The following is a 17,553-nucleotide window of genomic DNA, read 5'->3' on the forward strand; positions in this document are numbered from 1 at the left end:
AGTTCTCTGCGTATCGCGTACCTTGCTTGTGGTCCGATTGTTTTAGTTTTGTTTTAAGCCCAACGATGGCTCCAAGCGTCCTGCATCTTCTAAGCCTTCTGGCAGTAGTGAGCCTAAGCACCAGAGGAAGACCTTGACCATTCAGAAAAAGGTGACGTTACTCGCCATTATGGCTTGAATGAATCGACAGTACCCTCAGAAGAGCTGTAAATGCTCTGCTTTGCTGTGCAGTACGTACTCATCACCTTCATCCCCTACATACGTACTTCATTGTGTACTGCACAGCTAATTCATCATCATCATTTGTTATGGAGTGTATCTTCACTGGTGAGTACCCATACTGAGCTTAAAATGTTTTTATTTTTACATATTCTATTACGTATACATGTATATATGTTACTCATATCCTTAGCCCGACATCCACATATCATATGTATTGTTTTAATAAGTTTACATGTATTTAAAGGGTGAGGGATGGGCATTTTAAGGCTTAAATTATAAATATTTTGATTTATATGGTCTTTCTATATTGTGGATTTTCACCTATCAATGATGGGTCTGGAACGCATCTTCCACGATAGGCGGGGGATCACTGTACATCCCTCTACTGTGAGGTCATACTCCAACTCCCAGAATCCTTAGCATAACTGCCGACTCGCCACTGGTCCTAGACATCATGAAATGAAATTGCTAACTTGCTAACTAGGTCCCTGTCCCATTACACAAAACATCACATGGACAATTACAAACACCCATACACTACAAAACAACATATTGCTTTATAAAAGAATTACATTTTCTTCAATCCATTGCAACACTGTAGCTACCGCACTATCTAAGCCGACTGCCGTAACAGTACAATCAGCTGCTAGCTGTTTGATTCCGGGGTCTATGATTATAACTTAGCAACTCTTTCTGTTTCCTCTTTAAAAACTGGATGGTGTTTCAACAATTTAACACAAGTTTGGCTTTTAAGGTGCCCATAATATAACAGATCAAAATTAATGCCTGTAATTCACAAAATGTTCTTGCCACTAGTCTATAATTTCCTGTTAACGTTACATTTTACAGCTTGCTCACATTTACGTTAGCATGACAGGTTGTTGGGTCAGGGTGCATCGCTAATCTTGCACAAATAGTCGACTGCCCTCGCTACATTATGTCAATTTCTGTTATGTTCCACTGATCAAAACTTTTAAGTGAGGTTGAGGCATTATGATGGTGGTCATGATTAGCTAATTTGCACAATATCTGGTTGCAGACATCATCAATCCATATGGAGATAAAAGGCCTCGACACTGAGAACTGCATCTAATTTTTACTTGCATTTGCACTATGAAATACTATGATTAAAAAAGAAATTGGAAACCTGTTTTAGGGTTTCATGTTATTGCCTCTGGGTTCATAGCCATTTACAAGCAGGAAATGATGTCGTCAGGAGACAGGATGTGTACTTTGAATGATGGGGGATCTGGCATCCAATTTTGAAGCCAAAGGGAGCTCATCTTATGAATCCCATCCACCTCTACGGCCAGACGATCCTGAGCTTTGCGTTTTAAAACTGATGGCGGCTCTGTGTCATCTTTTCATCTAAGCCATGTCTCTGTCAGATTATGATTATCACGGCTGTTATTCATCAATTCACAAAAGAAGCCTTTGAGGTTGATGACCTAGTGCTGAAAAACCGGGGGATTCAAAGAGGCTTTGATTTTCAGAAGGCAGTAGCTGTGTTTATTTGGTTGTAGTGACAGGTGATCCGATTAACTAGATAAATAGTAGATTGTTGATACAAGGGTGAACAGACAGAATCTCCGAAAGCAAATAATTAAAAGTGTTTGCATGGTAACATTCAAGAAGGACTGCAGACATGACCTAACTGCATCTCTATACTGTCAGCACTCGTCGTACATTTTTTTGTAGCATTTTCTCTTTTATTTTTCTTAATTTTGAGTAAATTAGTCTTTGCAGCCCGAAATAAGCAACCCTGGCATGGTAATACATTGCCCGTAATAAGTAATAAGTTTTCTGGGTTGCAACAAGTTTAATAAAATATCTTTATGATAATAAAAAAATGCATAGATGATGATATTGTTTTAGGTTGTAAAAATGTAATTGATTTTGTTGGTTTAGTTAATTTTTTCCCCCCTGTAATCTGGTTGTGAAATCCCGTCCGCGGAGGATGGGGGAGCTAGAAGGTGATGCTTCTTATGAATTATCATCTAGCATGAAACTTGTCTTCTCCATATAAAAACCCACAGGCAAGAACGGTTGTTTTGCAAGTGGTCCTTGTGGTTTTACTTTATCGAGAAAAAAATCATGGGATGTCGCCTTTGTTCTGTCGCCCAGGAGATGGCCTTAGAAGGTTTGAGAGATTGGTTGCCTTGATGTTATTTAACGTTTTTTTTAATTACTCTTCATTATTAATTATTCAGCGTATTTATCTATTCTTCAGAAAACCATAATGTTTTTTTTCCTCTTCTCATCCCATTCAGCTCTGAGACGGTATTGCTGATATTCTGAAGACACTGGGCACTTCTCACCTTGTTGGGTTTACTTTTAATATGGATACTGAGTAACAAAAGGAAAGTATTAAATACTTTCTGAGCTGACACAATAACTTTAAGTGGCGTCCAAGTCGGAACATCTAGAAAGCAATAACCGACAGCAGGATATTGCCACCCTTATGAAAAATAAATCTTTAATTTTCTCGTAAGCCTATGCAATCGGTGTACCGTATTTTTGAACAAATGACTGTCATGTCTTATGTGAACTAAACACACTTTGTGTGACTTATATTAAAGTCACACTCTACACCCCCCCCCCCCCACCTTCTGTAGTACAGTGGAAACTAAATGGATGAGATGTGATAAAAGGGAAGGATTTCTTAATACTTTCTGGCTTGCCGCTATAATTGTTCGCATTTAAGGGAATGCGCACTTTTACTTTTGGAAAATGAATTGTGCTGTAGGAGGTTACATTGTACAGTTCCTGCACATATCCATCCAGCCACAACACCCATGCTATGCTGTAAATCTTATACACTTTATTTAGAACCGCAGATCACTGTGGCGTTCTTTTAATCTGATAACGTCCGGCATTTAGCTTCGATCCTATGAATATTTTAACGTAATCTTGGGCTGCCCTTTCTTTAAATTTCCATTCGGTATGAGGAATCATCCACTTAATCCATCCATCCATCCATCCATCAGTTTTGGAAAAACATATCCTGTTAGGCTTCAGTGTCTTTAGCTTTCCCAGCAAATATAGGGCATGTAGCTGAGAGCTCAGGCACCATCAACAAAATACCAGAACTGGTTTTATCTTAATTTAAACCATATTTCAACCAGAATACTCAGAATGATTCCCAGGGCGACTCCGAACTCTGCATACAGTATCTGAGCCAGGTGGGGGCCTGCAATCTTGGAGGTGTAAGTCAAATAATTCCCAGCATGCATTGCCACGGTAGAGTATTTTTACAAACCAAGGAAGCGCGAGTTCATTTATGAAGCACGTCATCTTAATGGGCTAACATCATGCATATTGTGACATATGGCACATAGATCGCTGGCGACGACAGAAGTGTTGAAGAAACCGTAGCTGAAATTGTTAGCAGTAATGGTGCGGCGCTCCAGAGTGTGTCAGCAGTGCCTGACTCCTGTGTCCTTCCTGACACCAGTCTTGCCCCCTCCCCACCACACAAAAGGCAGCAGTTAATAAGCCCATCTGTCTTTGCCAAGGAAACATTAGTCCTAACAGTCAGGAGCTTGGGGCTGGAGACGTGAACGGGGCCTATATCTTTCTTTATTTAGGTGGCTATAGATGGCCTGTCGGCTCACTGGAAAAGCAATGCTGTCCTTTTTTGACGATCCCGCTTCTCTTTTCCCCTGGCGAATTTGTTTCATCTCGCACGTTCTCCTGCAGAACATTCAGGGGAACCGTTGGGGGAAAAAAAAAAGGGCGCGGGAGGGCTTGCAATTTGGATCGGCCTTGGAGGGAGGGAGGGCGGAGAGTCGGGTTCTGCACTAGCGACTGGCAGCCGGCAAGGAAACGGCGTTATTTTTGGACAGGCGCGTCGTGAGGTTATGCAGGCAGCTTTGATACCGGAAAGGTTGCTGGTTCAGACACCTGGAGAGGCCTTGCTGTACAAGCTGGAACGTTTGTGTAATTAGAGATGCATGAAAGTGTAGAGAAATGAAGATGCTTTGGATAAAATTGTGAACAATTTAAGTTAAAATGATATATATATAGATATATAACTATAATTATATGTTATGGTGACCATAAAGACAGCCCTTCTGAATGTTTGGTGTCCTGTTTGCATCTTTCACCGTCACCCATGGTCTCTGCATTTTCCAGTGATGACAGATAGCTTCTTTTTGCCACCAAATGTGATTCGACTGACTGATATCATGCACGCATCGTGATCCGCACGCCACTCACTTCTGTTCAGATGATCTGCAGAGGTGACCTCCTTACACAACATCATTTTGCTTTGAAACAGTTTTAGCTTTTGAAGTCTTTGGCTTTGTGTAATTGTCAGGCACTTTTCTTCTTTTTTTTTTTTTTTTAAAAGACAATTAACACGAAGTATCAACAGACGTTAATAACTTTATCAATGAATACCGCCTGGAAATTGCGCAAATCCTAGCCTGAAACTTTATATAATAAAACAGTAATCACTTTCAAGGAATATAACATTTAGATACACACACACACACACACATATATGCATATATTATATCATTAACGCTATCAGCACAAAATTAAGGTATGTAATGTAATCAGGTTAGCCCTGGATATATAATTTATCGCTTCATGCAATTCTGCTCCTAATAGGCCTACACAACATGAATAAAACATAACGTTAAGTGCAGGATTACGTACGCGGCGAATCCTTAATGCGACACGCTTTAATTGCGACAGCTGAAAATGTATTGCCGAGACGTTTCAGCGATGCTGCATATTTTTGCATTCCTGATGGATGGAACGCATGATTTTAAAAATAAATTATTTTGGACATTTATATTTCTGAAATGAAAAGAAATGACTGTTTATTTCAGCGCCCTGTCATTTATTTAAGTTATTAAAATAAATCATGTATGCAGCATCATTGATTTTGCTGCCCCCCCCTCGACCCCCTTCCTCTCCCTCCCGATGATGCAGTTGGGATCTAAGAGGTCCTCTGATTCGCAGTAATCAAAATTGTCTGTTTTCACCCTTGGGCTTCAACACTGTTGGAAAATGCGACAAAATAAACGCATAATTTCTTATTTTGGTTAATTAGGTAGGTATGATATAAGACGTTCTCTCAAGTTGCCGGATAATTGTGTGTCTGCTCCCTCCAATATTAATGACACATGCATTGCTACGAGGTTCATCGTGCTACAGCTGAAAGCTCTCCTCTTCCACGGAAAATGAATCTTCGCAAAATAGCTGGAGACTATCGACCAACAGATTCAAATCGCTTGCAAAACTCTAAACAAGGCACTTAAAAGAAAATATCGTGCACTAGAGAGGTTAGTTGGTAGGTTGGGCGGGGCCTATTTTGTGGGCGGAGCTTAAAGCTCTGTCCCATCTGTGACGTCATAAGCGGGAGGTGGGCGTATCCTCTGTTCTGATTGGTCGGTGGGGAGGGGGGTTTTGGCCAATGGGGAGGATGGTTTTGGCCAAATGGTATACATGCTTATGCCACGTGTTGCCGATAGGGGTCGTATGGTTTGGGGGGTTGTTAAACTTTAATACAATAAAATACATTACATGTATTTTATTAATGTATTATTTTTAACAACGTTTTTAAGGAATAATAAAACATATAGCAGGATGAACGTAAGCTAGGGCAAAACTTTAGTGATACATTTAAAAGAAAGAAAAGCAGACGGCATTTAAACTAGAGACATGGCCCAAGCGAAACACCGTATTTTAAACAAAACGACACGTCCCAAACTTTAACTTTTTAAAAGAAAGAAAAGTAGGCGTATTTTAAACAAGTAGAGACATGCCCCAAGCGAAACTCCGTATTTTTAAACAAAACGACACGTTCCAAACTTTAACTTTTAAAAGAAAGAAAAACAGACGGAATTTAAACAAGTAGAGACATGTCCGAAACACTGACAAGATAAAACACCGTGTTTTTAAACAAATGACACGCCCCAAACTTTAACTTTTAAACAAGCCCAAAAGAGCAAATGCGAAACAAGCACAAGCATTTTAAACCCATTACATTTAACCAACGTATTTAAAGAAGAACAAGAAAACCTTGTTAGGCTGAAGAAAACATTTAACCAGCAAACATCTTAGCCCCACAGCTTGCCCCGTGTGCGGCCGGCCAGTTCAAACTTCCGGGTCGAATGGGCGATCGCTGGGGGCAGCACGCGTGACGCAGTCGCACTCACGCAGACACACGTTCAAAATGGCCGGCCGCAGCGGAAATTGTAAACGCAAGCCCATGTCCCTTACAGTAATTGTGTGAACACGCCACCATACTGACAGAATGCGCATTAACTCTATTTGTTAATCTGACTTATTTGTAAACAGTATAAAATGATCTATTTCTAATTAAAATAAAAGTCGGACTCTAGCACCACAAGTCCCGACTGTTTAGCAACATTTAGCTAATTTCATCAACGGACGACTAATCACAAGGAATAAACATCTTAAAAGATGTATTTACATGTATTTTGCTATCAGGGCTTTAGAGTTTAACTTCAGTTCGGTGAAAGTATAGGCCCGCAATGTGTATGCAGACCCAAAGCACGCTAACTTAGGCATTCACGCAACTTATCGCGAAAAAACAGATAGAAATAGACTTGGAAAATTTAAAGAAAAGATATTAACTGTTTTTGTCAACAACGCAACTTATCGCGAAAAAACAGATAGAAATAGACTTGGAAAATTTAAAGAAAAGATATTAACTGTTTTTGTCAACGTTTAAAGGTATAAAAAACTTTTACACAATAAGTTTTGGGGCTGAATTCATGTGTTTTAACAAAATGTGGCACCGACGACATTGTCGTACTGAAAATAAACACAGTCTACTAATGTTTTAAACTAGAAATAATTCTCTTTAACATAAATGTACTGTTTTAATACACTGTTTGATATAATGTATGTGAACAGCCTAGGCGCTAAGTTTTAGGGAATGAATCTATGTGTTTTTAACATAAATTTAGAAGCATGGGTGTGGTACGGCCTCAGCACATACCGTTAGGTGGGGCTGTCTACTTTTTTGTTAAAATGGGTTCACGCCAGGGGCAATGAAGCAACGCGCGGGGGGGGGGGGGGGGGGGGAATAGACCGGCTCACAAGACAATTATCCATTTGCTGGCCCCCGTTCCCAGGCTAGCTATATATATATATATATATATATATATATATATATATACACACATAGGCCATAATGTCATAAAACAGCGCCGATGTTTTTCCCGAACCCGCACATCAAACAAAGAATACTGAATGGTAAACCAGATGACAAGTATACCCCCACCAAGCAGGGGTTTAAGGGGGGCCGAGTGGCTAAGGCGTTGGACTTAAGCTCCAAGTGTCGTACTGAAAATAAACACAGTCTACTAATGTTTTAAACTAGAAATAATTCTCTTTAACATAAATGTACTGTTTTAACACACTGTTTGATATAATGTATGTGAATAGACTAGACAATAAGTTTTAGGGCTTAACTCGTGTTTTAGCAAATGTGACGCCGTAGAGTCAAGCGCTGTCTGGCCTGTTGGCAAATGTCCCAGCATGCACGAGAAACAATGTGTAAAAAACTTTTGCTTCAAGATTCGATATGGAAGTTAGCCGACAAAATTTTGCAGATTTCATAAAAGAAGACACGGTAAGAATCGCGTTCTATCCGGCGATGTGCCCCTCTGCCTAACCAACATGGACGCCTCACAAGCGAGACAGCGGAAGCAGCATATACTAGGGGTAACCGAACCCCCGCATCTCTAATCTATCAGGGAAAAAAATGATAAGTTTTTGAACAAACTGCTGACGTTTTTCTAACACCGATGACATGGGGCAAGCATTGGACTCGGGGGTAACATTATTATTATGGCAGAGTGTACAGGACTCGACCCACTGCCTCGGGACGCGGGTGGTCGCCCGGACAAACAAACACTTGTATTTAATTGTTGTATAAGCTAGTGAACGGCATGTATCAGCATACATCAAAAGCATTTTTAAAACTTTGGTAGAATTCTTATTTTAAAATAAGTATAAAATGTGTTATAAAGCATTTGACCAATGATAATTAGGCCTAATAAAGAATTACGGGAGCGAGGTACGGGAGCGGTCAAGAATTTAGGATATATTTTTGTTATTTTACCCTTCCTTTGTTAAGGGGTTATTTTAAAATAAGTATTAAAACATGCCATGAAACATTTTATTCAAAGTACTTTAAGGGTAGCTTTACAGAAGTTTAGTCAAGAGGCGACAAGCCACTCTCTCTCTTTGAAAATGCGCAGGGCATAGACACTGATGATCCAAACAAGGAATAAAACAGTTTAGCAGTAACTGTTATTTTGCTATTTAAAGAAGGTAGGCATGGTTATTTAATCACATTTAATAGCACCTAGTAAGCGACATTTAGAATCAAGCATCAAATACGCATGAAAAACTTTGGTAGAATAATGTCTAGTTGTTCTGATGGAAACGCCCCGCTGGGAGGGGTAACTCCCCTCATGCTTTATTAAGCGAGCAAGTGTCAAGCACAAAATACAGATACATCTGAAAGCTTGAAACAGACACAGACATCTTCGCCGATCAACTTTCAACGCAAAGATGGAAATGCTAAACTGGAGGTATGATACACTGTCATTTTAACATTATTTTATATTTGTTATAAGGGCCAATACGGTGAAAACATATTATTGTTATTTTGACCAAAAGTTTTTTTTTTTTTTTATGTTATCAAGTGAATTAAGGATGCCGAGCAAGGATGTTGAAGAAAACGGCCGACGTGTCGGTAAGTTTTCAGACATAGCAATGTGCAAGGGTTTTCACTGTTTAAAATGGGTAAAGACAACATGTGATTATGTACACACAGGTTCAGATGAGGGACCCCCGGTCGAAGAATTGACCACAAATATTGAGAAGATTATTAGGGAAGGGCCTATGGAGGACACAGCGGGGGGTGACGACGTGAAGACGGCAATGGCGGGGGGCCCCGTGGCGCGGCGAACGATCCATTTTATAATAGGGGCCGTGGCATGGATTATGGATACGGTAATAGATAGCGATTGTGCGGCGTGTGCAGCATACTGCCCCAACTTACGCTGGCACAGGTGTTACAACGGGCCAGAGCCATATTATATGCTTTATAATTTTGAAAGGGTCGCCAAAAAGCTGTGCACGCCACGGGTTGCAGATATATTAAGAAACTGTATCATGACGTTTACACCAACGCCGCCATCCGTAACAATTGTTCAAGAGGCTATTGATACCGTTGTAAATAAACTGAAATATGTTAGCGATATACGCGCAACGCTGGACGGAATAATGAGCGATATTATAGCCCCTGAGCACACGCGCGATGTTTATACTGCTGTTCTGGGGTACTGGCGAGTGGTGCGGCATGCGTGAATGTCATTTCAAAAGTTATTTTTAAGAGTTATGGTCCTGTTTTTATTTTATTTTGTAGCAAGTAAGTAAGTAAATAAAATAATAATAATGAAAATAATGTGTGAAATGAGTTTCTTTTTTTTTTTTTTTTCACTCTATCTCCATCCATGAAACCTGCAAAGTTACAATTATTGGCTAAATTGCGGATTGTAGATGACATGGGGCCATGCAGGGACACGTTGGACAATTCTTCTTCTAGCCATGTAGTCTTCACTCTCATCCAGGATATTACCCCATTATGTCACCCTTAAGCAGGCAACATGTGTACCACCCTGTATAATCTATCTACACCACCAAATGACCCAGGGTTTTGATGGCGTAAAATAAACACGGTCAAGTGCTTGTTAGCAATAACAACACAATGTTTTCATGACTCAACTCATTTTATTTAGAAAGCATATAAAAATGAGCAGCCAATCACATTTTGACAGACATTTACACACCAGCCATAGGCTGCTCGCATGTGTACAAATTGCAGAAATCATTAAATGCCTCATCTACAGCATACTCACAATCACCGTCTTCAGCGAAGCGTTTCAGCTCGCGCAATTTGGCCCGTACATTAATTTGGCCTTTAAGTTCAGAAACTAACACATCGATTGATGCATGTATTTTTACAGGAGCGGTATGAGGGTGAAACATGGACACCGCCTTTGTGATAATATGTTTAAGCCGTGGCCTATACAGCTTTTTGAACAGCTTTTCAAAATTGTTAAAGAAATAAAACGGGACAGGTTCATAGCGACACGTGTGCTGAAGCAGGCTAGGGTGTTTCACAGAACAGCCGATACAGTTCTCCTTCAAGTCATCTTCGATTAGCCGCTCCAGAATAAAGGCAAGTGACCCTTTGATTATCTTCATGGCAGCTTCGGTGATGCCACCACCCCCAGAATCTCCAGATAATGATGGAGCCGCAAAACGATCGCGGAAATCATCCAACAGCGATGCAGTAACCAGCGATGTAACCATTAGGGCAGAGTCCGCACGCGGAGGTTGTGACTGGAACAGAACCCCATACGGGCACCATGATGCGGCCAGCCGCGGAGTGTATTGAGGAAGCTCTGGTGGCGTTGTATCCATTCGTTGTCCAAAAGTACAGAGGGTCATGGATGGGGATCGTTGGGGGTTAAGTTGAGGAGAAGACTTGTTGAGCTGTATCGCCCCAAAAGTTCAGGCGTGAGGTGGCCATGTTGGGGCGGGGAAAAGGTCTGTGGGTGTGTCTCGTCCAGGTGACGATACCCAATGAGATGAAACATGGCTACCTCACGTCTGAACTTTTGGGGCGATACAGCTCAACAAGTCTTCTCCTCAACTTAACCCCCAACGATCCCCATCCATGACCCTCTGTACTTTTGGACAACGAATGGATACAACGCCACCAGAGCTTCCTCAATACACTCCGCGGCTGGCCGCATCATGGTGCCCGTATGGGGTTCTGTTCCAGTCACAACCTCCGCGTGCGGACTCTGCCCTAATGGTTACATCGCTGGTTACTGCATCGCTGTTGGATGATTTCCGCGATCGTTTTGCGGCTCCATCATTATCTGGAGATTCTGGGGGTGGTGGCATCACCGAAGCTGCCATGAAGATAATCAAAGGGTCACTTGCCTTTATTCTGGAGCGGCTAATCGAAGATGACTTGAAGGAGAACTGTATCGGCTGTTCTGTGAAACACCCTAGCCTGCTTCAGCACACGTGTCGCTATGAACCTGTCCCGTTTTATTTCTTTAACAATTTTGAAAAGCTGTTCAAAAAGCTGTATAGGCCACGGCTTAAACATATTATCACAAAGGCGGTGTCCATGTTTCACCCTCATACCGCTCCTGTAAAAATACATGCATCAATCGATGTGTTAGTTTCTGAACTTAAAGGCCAAATTAATGTACGGGCCAAATTGCGCGAGCTGAAACGCTTCGCTGAAGACGGTGATTGTGAGTATGCTGTAGATGAGGCATTTAATGATTTCTGCAATTTGTACACATGCGAGCAGCCTATGGCTGGTGTGTAAATGTCTGTCAAAATGTGATTGGCTGCTCATTTTTATATGCTTTCTAAATAAAATGAGTTGAGTCATGAAAACATTGTGTTGTTATTGCTAACAAGCACTTGACCGTGTTTATTTTACGCCATCAAAACCCTGGGTCATTTGGTGGTGTAGATAGATTATACAGGGTGGTACACATGTTGCCTGCTTAAGGGTGACATAATGGGGTAATATCCTGGATGAGAGTGAAGACTACATGGCTAGAAGAAGAATTGTCCAACGTGTCCCTGCATGGCCCCATGTCATCTACAATCCGCAATTTAGCCAATAATTGTAACTTTGCAGGTTTCATGGATGGAGATAGAGTGAAAAAAAAAAAAAAAGAAACTCATTTCACACATTATTTTCATTATTATTATTTTATTTACTTACTTACTTGCTACAAAATAAAATAAAAACAGGACCATAACTCTTAAAAATAACTTTTGAAATGACATTCACGCATGCCGCACCACTCGCCAGTACCCCAGAACAGCAGTATAAACATCGCGCGTGTGCTCAGGGGCTATAATATCGCTCATTATTCCGTCCAGCGTTGCGCGTATATCGCTAACATATTTCAGTTTATTTACAACGGTATCAATAGCCTCTTGAACAATTGTTACGGATGGCGGCGTTGGTGTAAACGTCATGATACAGTTTCTTAATATATCTGCAACCCGTGGCGTGCACAGCTTTTTGGCGACCCTTTCAAAATTATAAAGCATATAATATGGCTCTGGCCCGTTGTAACACCTGTGCCAGCGTAAGTTGGGGCAGTATGCTGCACACGCCGCACAATCGCTATCTATTACCGTATCCATAATCCATGCCACGGCCCCTATTATAAAATGGATCGTTCGCCGCGCCACGGGGCCCCCCGCCATTGCCGTCTTCACGTCGTCACCCCCCGCTGTGTCCTCCATAGGCCCTTCCCTAATAATCTTCTCAATATTTGTGGTCAATTCTTCGACCGGGGGTCCCTCATCTGAACCTGTGTGTACATAATCACATGTTGTCTTTACCCATTTTAAACAGTGAAAACCCTTGCACATTGCTATGTCTGAAAACTTACCGACACGTCGGCCGTTTTCTTCAACATCCTTGCTCGGCATCCTTAATTCACTTGATAACATAAAAAAAAAAAAAAACTTTTGGTCAAAATAACAATAATATGTTTTCACCGTATTGGCCCTTATAACAAATATAAAATAATGTTAAAATGACAGTGTATCATACCTCCAGTTTAGCATTTCCATCTTTGCGTTGAAAGTTGATCGGCGAAGATGTCTGTGTCTGTTTCAAGCTTTCAGATGTATCTGTATTTTGTGCTTGACACTTGCTCGCTTAATAAAGCATGAGGGGAGTTACCCCTCCCAGCGGGGCGTTTCCATCAGAACAACTAGACATTATTCTACCAAAGTTTTTCATGCGTATTTGATGCTTGATTCTAAATGTCGCTTACTAGGTGCTATTAAATGTGATTAAATAACCATGCCTACCTTCTTTAAATAGCAAAATAACAGTTACTGCTAAACTGTTTTATTCCTTGTTTGGATCATCAGTGTCTATGCCCTGCGCATTTTCAAAGAGAGAGAGTGGCTTGTCGCCTCTTGACTAAACTTCTGTAAAGCTACCCTTAAAGTACTTTGAATAAAATGTTTCATGGCATGTTTTAATACTTATTTTAAAATAACCCCTTAACAAAGGAAGGGTAAAATAACAAAAATATATCCTAAATTCTTGACCGCTCCCGTACCTCGCTCCCGTAATTCTTTATTAGGCCTAATTATCATTGGTCAAATGCTTTATAACACATTTTATACTTATTTTAAAATAAGAATTCTACCAAAGTTTTAAAAATGCTTTTGATGTATGCTGATACATGCCGTTCACTAGCTTATACAACAATTAAATACAAGTGTTTGTTTGTCCGGGCGACCACCCGCGTCCCGAGGCAGTGGGTCGAGTCCTGTACACTCTGCCATAATAATAATGTTACCCCCGAGTCCAATGCTTGCCCCATGTCATCGGTGTTAGAAAAACGTCAGCAGTTTGTTCAAAAACTTATCATTTTTTTCCCTGATAGATTAGAGATGCGGGGGTTCGGTTACCCCTAGTATATGCTGCTTCCGCTGTCTCGCTTGTGAGGCGTCCATGTTGGTTAGGCAGAGGGGCACATCGCCGGATAGAACGCGATTCTTACCGTGTCTTCTTTTATGAAATCTGCAAAATTTTGTCGGCTAACTTCCATATCGAATCTTGAAGCAAAAGTTTTTTACACATTGTTTCTCGTGCATGCTGGGACATTTGCCAACAGGCCAGACAGCGCTTGACTCTACGGCGTCACATTTGCTAAAACACGAGTTAAGCCCTAAAACTTATTGTCTAGTCTATTCACATACATTATATCAAACAGTGTGTTAAAACAGTACATTTATGTTAAAGAGAATTATTTCTAGTTTAAAACATTAGTAGACTGTGTTTATTTTCAGTACGACACTTGGAGCTTAAGTCCAACGCCTTAGCCACTCGGCCCCCCTTAAACCCCTGCTTGGTGGGGGTATACTTGTCATCTGGTTTACCATTCAGTATTCTTTGTTTGATGTGCGGGTTCGGGAAAAACATCGGCGCTGTTTTATGACATTATGGCCTATGTGTGTATATATATATATATATATATATATATATATATATATATAGCTAGCCTGGGAACGGGGGCCAGCAAATGGATAATTGTCTTGTGAGCCGGTCTATTCCCCCCCCCCCCCCCCCCCGCGCGTTGCTTCATTGCCCCTGGCGTGAACCCATTTTAACAAAAAAGTAGACAGCCCCACCTAACGGTATGTGCTGAGGCCGTACCACACCCATGCTTCTAAATTTATGTTAAAAACACATAGATTCATTCCCTAAAACTTAGCGCCTAGGCTGTTCACATACATTATATCAAACAGTGTATTAAAACAGTACATTTATGTTAAAGAGAATTATTTCTAGTTTAAAACATTAGTAGACTGTGTTTATTTTCAGTACGACAATGTCGTCGGTGCCACATTTTGTTAAAACACATGAATTCAGCCCCAAAACTTATTGTGTAAAAGTTTTTTATACCTTTAAACGTTGACAAAAACAGTTAATATCTTTTCTTTAAATTTTCCAAGTCTATTTCTATCTGTTTTTTCGCGATAAGTTGCGTTGTTGACAAAAACAGTTAATATCTTTTCTTTAAATTTTCCAAGTCTATTTCTATCTGTTTTTTCGCGATAAGTTGCGTGAATGCCTAAGTTAGCGTGCTTTGGGTCTGCATACACATTGCGGGCCTATACTTTCACCGAACTGAAGTTAAACTCTAAAGCCCTGATAGCAAAATACATGTAAATACATCTTTTAAGATGTTTATTCCTTGTGATTAGTCGTCCGTTGATGAAATTAGCTAAATGTTGCTAAACAGTCGGGACTTGTGGTGCTAGAGTCCGACTTTTATTTTAATTAGAAATAGATCATTTTATACTGTTTACAAATAAGTCAGATTAACAAATAGAGTTAATGCGCATTCTGTCAGTATGGTGGCGTGTTCACACAATTACTGTAAGGGACATGGGCTTGCGTTTACAATTTCCGCTGCGGCCGGCCATTTTGAACGTGTGTCTGCGTGAGTGCGACTGCGTCACGCGTGCTGCCCCCAGCGATCGCCCATTCGACCCGGAAGTTTGAACTGGCCGGCCGCACACGGGGCAAGCTGTGGGGCTAAGATGTTTGCTGGTTAAATGTTTTCTTCAGCCTAACAAGGTTTTCTTGTTCTTCTTTAAATACGTTGGTTAAATGTAATGGGTTTAAAATGCTTGTGCTTGTTTCGCATTTGCTCTTTTGGGCTTGTTTAAAAGTTAAAGTTTGGGGCGTGTCATTTGTTTAAAAACACGGTGTTTTATCTTGTCAGTGTTTCGGACATGTCTCTACTTGTTTAAATTCCGTCTGTTTTTCTTTCTTTTAAAAGTTAAAGTTTGGAACGTGTCGTTTTGTTTAAAAATACGGAGTTTCGCTTGGGGCATGTCTCTACTTGTTTAAAATACGCCTACTTTTCTTTCTTTTAAAAAGTTAAAGTTTGGGACGTGTCGTTTTGTTTAAAATACGGTGTTTCGCTTGGGCCATGTCTCTAGTTTAAATGCCGTCTGCTTTTCTTTCTTTTAAATGTATCACTAAAGTTTTGCCCTAGCTTACGTTCATCCTGCTATATGTTTTATTATTCCTTAAAAACGTTGTTAAAAATAATACATTAATAAAATACATGTAATGTATTTTATTGTATTAAAGTTTAACAACCCCCCAAACCATACGACCCCTATCGGCAACACGTGGCATAAGCATGTATACCATTTGGCCAAAACCATCCTCCCCATTGGCCAAAACCCCCCTCCCCACCGACCAATCAGAACAGAGGATACGCCCACCTCCCGCTTATGACGTCACAGATGGGACAGAGCTTTAAGCTCCGCCCACAAAATAGGCCCCGCCCAACCTACCAACTAACCTCTCTTGCACTTAATTACCAAAACTCCCACGTCCTCCTATAGTCTTTACACTTGGCTTTAAAATGCGTCTTGGGCAATCGGATCAATATGCAGCTGAGACCCATGGCCATTTACACCTTTGCCTATCGTGCGTCTCCAAGGTGTCCAGTTGACTACTTGTGACTACTTGACCGGCAACTTGTCAGTGAATTTCACTTTATGACAGTCAGGGGGCGCCAGTCATTGTTAAGTCTTTGTCGCGGACACATCAGGACGCATAAGCCTTTACACTACAAAAGATGTGTGGTCACATGTGTCCCAGACGACCTTGGCAAGTGGTTTGAGTGACTGAATCGCAATTCATCGCAGTGTTCGTTTCACTGGTCTTCAGTGCTGTCTGCTTGTGACCTGACCGCCCAAGATGCATTTTAAAACTAAATGTAAACAGGGTCTTAACTGCCCATAATGTTTGATTCTATGCATGTGCTCTGTGATGGACTGGCATCCCGTACAGGGAACCCCCCCCCGCCCCCCCCCCCCTTCCACCGTGCCCTGTGCTTCCTGGGAGAGACTCAATGTTCCTGGGACCCCGTACTGGATTAGCAGCGATGGAAGATGGCTGTAGAAAAGGTTAAACGTGTGGTCTATGAGGTTCACGCAATGCTGGACAGTAAGTACTCTTTAAAAAAATTCACTCACCTCCCCGCTGGAGTCTGCGAGCAGTCAAAAGGACACAGTGACCACGGGCTAATCGAGAGGCAGTGAACAGGGCTGTGCGGCTCAGACTGGTCACCCGCTCATGTAGAGTGAGGTGTAAAGTGTCACATGTTGACTGTCCTTATTGGTCACTTGGCTTTGGTCATTGTGGCAGCAGTGTCTATGATGATACAATGCGGGTGGATTCTCCTTTTCTTCTCGAGGAAAGTTGAGGCCTGCAATATGGCCTCAAGCATTCTGGGCTTCTGACGGACTGGTCCCATTGGCATCTGATTTGCTATTCAGGCCTTGGACGGTGAACTGAGCATGGAACGGAACAACAGGAGGCAAAACGAATGTGATTGAGCAGGTCTCTGCCTCGATCAAATCAAGCCCGGGCACCCGGATCACAAAAAACAAGACTGATGCTATTTTAGGCATAAAACGAGAGGAGCCGGTATAATGGAAAAGGCCATAGTGCTTAGAAAAGTTTAAGGGAGACAGAAGAGGAGAACCAAAGACAAGGTGGATAAACTCAATCGTTAGGAAACCAATCAGAAGACAGACCATTCTGTGGAATTGAGGTCTACATTTCCACATCGACGGGGAGCCACCTATTAATAACAATAGATTTATGTAATATATAACCCCGTTTCCAAAAAAGTTGGGACACTGTGTAAAATGTAAACACACACAGAATAC

At 41.2% G+C, this 17,553-nt stretch overlaps 2 long non-coding RNA genes across 2 annotated transcripts; one reads left to right on the top strand and one right to left on the bottom strand.

Annotated features, from left to right (window-relative positions):
* Nucleotides 1–8,117: 8,117 nt before the first annotated feature.
* LOC140582339 (uncharacterized) lies at nucleotides 8,118–9,638 on the top strand. Its single transcript, XR_011985271.1, has 3 exons — nucleotides 8,118–8,804; nucleotides 8,919–8,968; nucleotides 9,050–9,638. It is a non-coding gene; the product is annotated as an uncharacterized lncRNA (long non-coding RNA).
* A 2,414-nt stretch (nucleotides 9,639–12,052) lies between these two features.
* Nucleotides 12,053–13,573, bottom strand: LOC140582344 (uncharacterized). The gene is made up of 3 exons (XR_011985277.1): nucleotides 12,887–13,573; nucleotides 12,723–12,772; nucleotides 12,053–12,641 (listed from the first exon to the last, which is right to left on the bottom strand). It is a non-coding gene; the product is annotated as an uncharacterized lncRNA (long non-coding RNA).
* Nucleotides 13,574–17,553: the final 3,980 nt, after the last annotated feature.

The sequence above is a fragment of the Paramormyrops kingsleyae genome, chromosome 24 (assembly GCF_048594095.1).
Source record: "Paramormyrops kingsleyae isolate MSU_618 chromosome 24, PKINGS_0.4, whole genome shotgun sequence".
In the NCBI taxonomy this organism is placed as follows: domain Eukaryota; kingdom Metazoa; phylum Chordata; class Actinopteri; order Osteoglossiformes; family Mormyridae; genus Paramormyrops; species Paramormyrops kingsleyae.